Below are 7569 nucleotides of genomic sequence, written 5' to 3'. Positions count from 1 at the left end.
AGGTCTTGTTGCTGACTACGGCAAATTCAGTAGAAGTACCTCTGAAAAAAGAGACCATAGACTGTTGTAATAAAGCGGCCTGTTAGTTAGAAATTATGCAAATATATACACTCACCGGCCACAGTTCAACTGCAAAAAGGAATACTAACATGCATAGATCTGCATTAATCAGACATAATCAGACATAAATCAGACACCCTTCATAAAAACACTGCCCTCTATATGTATGTATGTATGTATGTATGTATTAGGTACATACCTCGGTATTGAAGTCACGGTTCGGTATACAGCGGGGGGAGAAAACTAAACATAAAATTGCTGCTTCTTATTTTTTTTTTATTTTTTTTTTTATTAAACTCAATTTTTTATCAAATGTGTCTGTGTCTAAATAAATTCTATTATAATAAAAAAATTCTTAAGGATAAAAAAAAAATCTCTCTTAGCTAATGCAGTAAACTATATACAGTAGGGAGCCCTTACTTGCAAATTACTATAATATTAAAGGTTACAATAAAAAACAGAGCCCAAATTATTAAATTAAGTTGCAATTTCTTTTTATATAACGTTAATAATAATCAACACTTAAATTAAAAAAAAAATCTATTTTTAAAACATGTAAATTGCACATAAGGCAGGTTTTGCATTAACTTCAAAATCTAATTAGCCTATAAAGTTAATTTTCGACTCCTAATCAATTTTGAAATATAATCATTTACACAGTGGCTGCCATAACTTGTTTTCATGACAAATTTATTTAAACATACATTAAATAATCAAGACATTACTAACAGGTTAAGTAAATATAATGAATATAGTTCAAATGCTTCTCTCTAGAGTTCGTTTCATAGCGAACTAACATGTCAACAGTAAATGCCTGAGGTAATTGTAATGCTACCTGAGATATTATTCTCAAACCGTTTTATTGATATCTTTCCAAAGTTGAAACGCTGGTTGAGAGATGTAAACAAATCGATCATCGCACATTTTACTGGTATCAAACAGCGTTGCATTACCGCGCGCCCCCTTCTGGATTGGAGTGTGGATCGCCTGTGACTGAATGCATTCGTCGATACACCGAACCGTGACGTCCTAACGTACGGTTTTGGACAAACACGCACCGTTACACCCAGTATGTAGTACGCTTATTATATATATAAAATTATGGCGGTGCAACTTGCGCGACCACACCGGTCCCGTGGGTGAAAATGCCTTGTTGATGTCAGAGGTCAGAGGAGAATGACCAGATTTGTTCCAGCTGATAGAAAGGTAACAGTTACTCAAATAACCACTCGTTACAACCGAGGTTTCAGAAGAGCATATGCATACCTGCTGTTAGATTTTATTAAAATGTAATTTATTCCTCATGTGATGAATTTTCAGCATCTTTACTCCAGTCCTCAGTGTCACATGATCCTTCAGCAATCAATCTAATATGTTGATCTGGTGCTCAAAAAATATTTCTTCTTCTTATTAATATTTTTAAATTATTGAAAATAATTATTGAAAACATTTGTGCTGCCTAATATGTTAGTAATTTTACATTAATGATCATTTGAATTCATAATGTTAAAACTGAAAACAGAGCTGTTTACTATTTCCAAATATGACTGTTTTATAGTATTTTTGATCAAGCTCAATTTCTTTGAGCCTTGGTGAGCATAAGCAAATTATTTTGAAAACATTAATAAATTGTGTTCTAAACTTTTGAATATATATAAGTGCTTGCTATTATTAAATGTTTCATCAGAAGTGACTTACTTACTTGACTTACCTGCTAATGGCAGGATCCAACCAATGAGAGCAACCTGTGGTTAAATGTCATGCTCAAGGCCACAAAACAATAAATAAATAAAATAAAAAGTTAAGTAAATTCCAGTGTTTATTCCTCATGATTCACAATTTAAAGATATTCATAAATTAGCTGTGACAGTGTTTGTAATATTCAGAATATTTGCATAATTTACTGTAATACACAATTTTGTGGGAAAAATAAGATATACCAATCATTCAGTACTATCACTTTACAGTTGTAAACTACAGGGAAACAATCAAGGCATTTGAAGGAATATAAAATCTTTACACTGACTGGCCTCTAGTGGTAACATGGGAACACTACCTGTAACATCGGCCCACTGATGGACATGTTTGATATATAATCGTATCAGTAGATCAAGCTGCTAGATACTGTGCATGCAGCTTTAATCTATAGTGTTACTTTAATTAAAAATATGATTTAAGTAACTAAATATGCAGCTCATTCACAAAATATGGTATTCATTTATATTATTTATATCACTAGAGCCCAGCCATGGCACATACTGATTTAAATGAATCTCTTACAATCTCTAAAGGCCAGAAAATATATTGCAATGATAAAATATATTGCAATGATACCATGTGCAGTCAGCTGAAAGACTTCATTACTAAGAAAAATTACTAATGGATAATTGACTGAAATTGACTTTTCAACTAAAAACAAAAAACATTTACATGACAACAGCGTTTTGGGGGCCTGAAAACGCAAACTTATGAAAATGGGTTTCCAAGTGCACATTTTTCTCTTTTCTTTTTTAAGAGCAAGATTAAACAGCTGTGATTTGCTTGATTGAGATGTAGTATCAATTTTATAATTGTTATATTGTTTTATGAGGCAACTAAATAACATTAATCAATGTGTGCAAGAGCAGATTATTAGTCTTGATCTCAGGCTCCTTGAGTCTGAATCTGTGTTCTCCTTAGAAAAGTGCTGAGTCATATAGAGGAGATGTCACTTTACTCCAGCTTAGCTTAGCAGTTTACAGAGAGGAACGAGGAAGAATATTCATCAAACGATACTGTTATCGTAAACTACAAAAACGCAAATTTGTGAAAACGGTGACGTTGTGCACATGCGTATCACGTGTTCAGTAAACTGACTCATAGTGTTTCTTCACAAAGTGACATCGCCAACTACTGGCCTGGCATGAATAATACAGCTTTTTTTTTTTTTTTTTTATTTTGCAGATCCATGTGAATGGGGTTCGTTTTGACAATGTTTTTGATTATACACGAAAAATGCTAAGGAAAAATGATTAATTTTTTAGTACATTGCTGTCATGTAAAACGTAACCAAAGTTACTCATTGTAACAAGGTTCGCTGATTACGGAAGAAGGAGGCGGGAACCGACAAACGTTAAATGTAACTTTAACGACTAAATAAACTTGAGTTCGATGTGGCGCACTGGTCTCGTTCACTCGGATGCTACATTGCTTACGTGACCACTTCTTGCAGAACCCTTGCAATGTGTTTAAATGGAACGCCTTAAAGGAAATCTCCACTTTTTGGGGAAATAGGCTCATTTTCCAACTCCCCTAGAGTTAAACGGTTGAATTTTACCGTTTTCGAATCCATTCAGACGATCTCCGGGTCTGGCGGTGCTAAGCTATGCTAAAAGTGCTACCGCCAGACTCCGAGATCGGCTGAATGGATTCGAAAACGGTAAAACTCAACCTTTTAACTCTAGGGGAGTTGGAAAATGAGCCTATTTCCAAAAAAAGTGGAGTATTCCTTCAAGCCCTTGATCACTTGTGAGTCTACGGAGCTGCCTGAAGTGTACGGCCCCGTACCAAACGGCCCCTGCGATCTTCCTCCGAGTCCACACTTTCGTGACATAGGCTAATGTTTTGACTGTCAGGTAGAATCTCGCAGGCTTCTGCCGGATTGGAAGGAGTTGAAAATGGAGACGTGAAATTGGACACTTTCTGCTTCCCGTAGTGACTTTATCACAGATGAAGTGGATTAGCACACTTGAGTAAAGGCCTGTTCACACCAAAAACTATAACCATAAAGATAACTATTATATGTTAGCGTCCACATCAGCGCACAATATCTTTCTTTTTATTCTTATCGCACACTACCGTTTTGTCGTCTTTCACTTTAAATGCTCCTCTGAAAGCCGGATGGATTCTGATTGGCTGTCAATGTTTTTATCATTCATCCGCTGGAAAAATCATTCTGAAAGTGATTCCAACTATATTGTTTCTCTGTCATTATTGTTATAGTTCTGGTGTGGACTCTGCTATTCTTCTATATTTAGAACGATGTTTAGAACTATATCTTTATCATTGTAGTTATCGTACTTGCTGTGAATGGGCCTTTGTTTCTGCTTGCAAGTGTGGTCGTTTTGCCAACATTTTGGGGACCACAAAGGCCCTGTTTACACCTGGCATTAAGATGTGTTTTGGTCAATCGGGTCACAAGTGGACGACGCTAAATACAGGTGTGAATGGTGTCTAAAACTTTTTGAGCTTGTTTTAATGTTCTCTCACTATTCCTGATTTCTAACACGCACTATCAGAGCAGAAATGAAAGCTGATGCTCTCTCTTTCTGTCATATCCTTTCACTGGAATGAGACTACTTGCGATCCGAGAGACCAAAACGCATCTTAATACCAGGTGTGAACAGGGACTAAGATAAAACCTTTTGGGACAAGTCCACAAGGAAAAAAGCTTAATAAAAATGTCTTGGTGAAAATGTGGAAAGGTTTGTGTGAGAGTCGGTGTGTGAATAACGTCTGATAATCAGAGATGAAGCATTCCTGCCATCATGTTGTGTTTTGATGACAGCTCACTGTATCTTTCCGTCTCTCTGTAAGAACATCCACAGGTCTAGCGTGCCTAGGCAGAACAGACTCTCCGCAACGTCAAATCTATTTTCGTTTTCAAGAAGATTATCACCAATGTCCTTTTTAATGCTACAGATTTAACAGGCAACAACAATGTGATAGACACTTTAAATATATTTGAAAAGTGCTTGCTGTTTGTGTAGCAGCTAAAAGTGCCTTCCAGGCATTTATATGACACCTGATTTATGCATTAGATCTACAGGCTGAAAGGTTACACCGATTGATCGTTATCCAGTTAACCCTTTAATGCTGTAAATTTGTTTTTAAAGACCTCCAGATATTCGGACAGCGGGCGCCCCGTCTCTCAGCTGCTAAAAAGTTGTGAAATGTGACACTGAAAACTAGACCAGTCCGTTGACTTTACTATCGCAGACACATTCAGTGGCAGAAAGCATTTTCTCCATATGGATCCTCATAGAATAGAGTTTCTGTGCAAACAAAGTCTCAGTTGCAAGCCGGACTTAATATAGTTCTCCAGACAACCGCTGCATTCTGGCAGGAAGGCTAATGTGCCATGAGTCGACTGCGTAAAACTTGCATAGTTATGAAAGGGAGTAAGGGACCACTGACAGACGGGGCAATAGATGGGACAAATTTAAACTGAGTCGTTAGGGTGACTGCCGACCACTCCTAATAAATCCAATCATTTGGTAGCCAACGACAAACATTAGACTTTGGTTCCTATGGAGAAACAACATACTATTTGTTTGTTTACTGATTGATTGATTGATTGATTGATTGATTGCAAGTTATATTTTGCTAAATAATATGTAGCACTTTATGGTCCACTTTAAACATTCTACTAACTATAACTTTGCAACTACTTGTCAACTAGCAGTCATTAGAGTATTAGTGGACCGATATCTGCTAACACTTAATATCTGCTAACACTTTATTTTGATGCTCCCGTATGTCTCGAGACCGGTCTCGAGACCACTTTTAGGTGGTCTCTGTCTTATCACGGCCTTGACGGTCTTTGGTCTTGGTCTTGTCTTGGTCTCGGACCTCTCGGTCTTGTCTAGGTCTCGCTGTCTCAGACCGACATAGTGGTTGGGGGATTTAGCAATACAATACTACAATATCCACGACGACACAACGTTCGATAATGCAACATTATTATCCGCAAGACCGCAACGGAACGGATTGAAGCGCGCGTCCGAGTGTATGGAATTATTCTTGTGCCAATAAAAATGAACGTAGCTTTTCAAGAAACTAATGAAAAGATAAATTGAAACTAAATAAATTATCTCTGAAACTGAAAAAGAATAAATCGCAGGCAAATTTTTTGACTTCGTTTTTAATACACTGCATATTTTGCTAACTATTTCTCATATTTCAATCGCTGATCTGAACTTACAAATGCACTTCCAGAGTTTTCATTTCCGCTTCTGAAGTTTTCGTTTTCGTTCGCCGTTCTGACACATTTCTCTCGTGGGGGCGGGGCTAGTAGCAGTGTGTTCTTATTGGTTACTGAGTTTTTGATTGACAGCTTCGTGACCTGGAAGTGAAGACGTCAGTGGTGTGTTTATGTGTGGATGTGAGCTTCTGTAATCGCAGCTTTCTTTAGCTTTCACAATTATTATTTTTTCCCTCCGGTCTCGACTTGGTCTCGACTTGGTCTTGGTCTTGACTTGGTCTGTCTTGGTCTTGGTCTTGTCTTGGTCTCAATACCCTCTGGTCTTGGTAGTGTCTTGGTCTCGGTTTAGGCGGTCTTGACTACAAGTCTACCCAATACAGACATTCTACAAATTTGCAACTACATGCCAATTTAGTCGACTAACCCGAACCCTAACACCTAACCCTACAGTCTACTAATACTCTAATGACTGCTAGTTGACTCGTACTTGCAAAGTTATTTATATTCAGTAGAATGTCTAAAGTGGACCATCAAAATAAAATATAACCAAGTAATTTAATGTTTAAAATAAACTATATAAATAAACTATAATACTTTAGTCACGTCAAATTCAGCCAAACTGCTCTTCTGGGGGCTAATTCAGTAATCTTAAATATATAAAATATGAATGAATGAGTGAATAATTGACTTAATCTGGTTTATTCATGTGTTACCACTTGAACTACATTTTTTAGTTACCACTCAATCACTTATTAATGTTGGGTTAAAAAATAACCCAACGAGTAACCTAACTATGGGGTGGTATAGCACCTTCCCAACTGTATTCCCAATGCATTGGGTTAAAAGCATTTGGCCAATATGCGTAGCCCAACAGTTGAGTTAAAAAAACAACCCAGCGTTTTTTACTGTGTACAGACAAAACATTTTTAAAGTATAATTTTTTTAAAGATTCTTACAAGGGCTGCATGAAAGGCTAATGATAATTCATACAGAGAGGCCTCGACTTACCTTGAACACTAATTCTCACTATCTTTGACATCAATTTACAGGACGAGCTGGAAAGCCCCTGCTCTGACCAAGACTATACGTGTGAATGATGAATGACTTTGTACAGATGGTCAAACACTCAGAGTTATCAGTGAAATACTTATCTAGGATCTCACCCCACCTGATAAACCCTTAACACTGCTGCTGTGAACTGAGTCACTTACTGGGATAAACAAGATGTCTTATACCAACATTAAGAGCTGACAGCTTTAAAAGCAGTCCTTATATTGTATGTTTTCAGAAACACATTAAAGGAGTGTCCGGACGGATCATGAAGAAGCACTTGATTAAGACACTGCAGCACTGCAATCCAAACATAACTTACAGTGCACTTATATTAATCAAGAAAAATTGGCTGCGAATATAAGCTGTATTCGGGTGTGTCTAACTAATCAGCTCTAAACTGTGTGAACTGCCATTTGATGATTTATAGATGACATGATTTAACACCTGGTGGATTAATACGGCCACTGAATGTAACTGTATCTGAACACACTTGA

The sequence above is a fragment of the Leuciscus leuciscus genome (assembly GCF_965113295.1).
Source record: "Leuciscus leuciscus genome assembly, chromosome: 2".
Classification (NCBI taxonomy): Eukaryota; Metazoa; Chordata; class Actinopteri; order Cypriniformes; family Leuciscidae; genus Leuciscus; species Leuciscus leuciscus.
Note: the sequence above shows the minus strand (reverse complement) of the source record.